Source organism: Crocodylus porosus, unplaced genomic scaffold (assembly GCF_001723895.1).
Source record: "Crocodylus porosus isolate Cpor-Errol unplaced genomic scaffold, CroPor_comp1, whole genome shotgun sequence".
In the NCBI taxonomy this organism is placed as follows: Eukaryota; Metazoa; Chordata; order Crocodylia; family Crocodylidae; genus Crocodylus; species Crocodylus porosus.
Window position 1 is genome coordinate 44,259,086 of NW_017728918.1, and position 1,346 is coordinate 44,260,431.

Genomic DNA, 1,346 nt, shown 5'->3' on the forward strand with positions numbered 1-1,346 from the left:
TGATGCAAGATGGACTCAAGGGGAACGCCTCCAGACCTCAGGTTGGGGAGGACCGGGTTAAAGAGCTTCTGGAGGGGCTGGATGTGTTCAAATCAGCAGGTCCAGATGCTCTCCACCCCAGCCTTTGGCACGGCTTTATGAGCACTTGTGGTGCCCCGGCCAGATGCCAGATGATTGGAAGATAGCCAAGGTGGTCCCCATCTTTAAAAAAGGGAGGAGGGAGGACCCGGGCAACTATAGGCCCATCAGTCTTACCTCAATCCTAGGGAAACTCTTTGAAAAGGTCATCATGGAGCACATTTGCGATGGGCCAGCCTCAGAGATAATGCTCAAGGGCAACCAGCACAGTTTCATTAGGGGCAGGTCATGTCAGACCAACCTGATTGCCTTTTATTATCAGGTCACAAAAGCATTGGATGCAGGTGTTGCCATGGACGTAGTCTTTCTGGACTTCAGCAAGGCCTTCGACACCGTCTCCCACCCCATCCTCATTAAAAAACTAGGCGACTGTGGCATTGATACCTACAGAGTCAGATGGATTGCAGATTGGCTGAAGGGTCGCACTCAAAGGTGGTGGTGGATGGGTCATATTCAACCTGGGGAGAAGTAGGCAGCAGAGCCCCACCAGGGCTCGGTCCTTGGACCCGTGCTGTTCAATTTCTTTATCAGCAATTTGGATGACGGGGTGAAAAGCGACCTGTTTAAATTCACTGATGATACCAAATCTGGAGTGAGGTGAGCACACTAGTAGGGAGGGAAAGACTGCAGCAAGACTTGGATAAGTTACAGGGGTGGGCTAAGAAAAACAGGATGTGCTTCAATACTGACAAGTGCAGGGTGCTGCACTTGGGCAGCAGTAACCAGCAGCACACTTATAAGATGGGAAACTCCCTTCTTGGGAGCACAGAGGCAGAAAGGGTTCTTGGAGTCATTTTTGACTCCAAGATAAACATGGGCTGAAAATGCAAGGTCACGGTTGTCCGGGGTAACTGGACCTTGCTGTGCATCCACAGGTGCATCTCAAGCAGGGACAAGGAAGTGATCCTCCCCCTCTATGCAACAGTGGTCAGGCCACAGCTGGAGTACTGTGTCCAGTTCTGTGCGCCCCACTTGAGGAGGGATGTGGACAACATTGAAAGGGTCCAGAGGAGGGCGATCTGCATGATCCGGGGACTACAGGGCAGACCCTACAATGAGAGACTGCGGGACCTAAACCTGTTCAGCCTTCACAAGACAAGGCTGAGGGGGGACCTGGTGGCAGTCTATAAGCTCACTAGGGGGGACCAGAAGGGTTTAGGAGAGACCTTGTTTCCCCTAGCGCCCCCAGGCATAAGAAGGAAAAATGG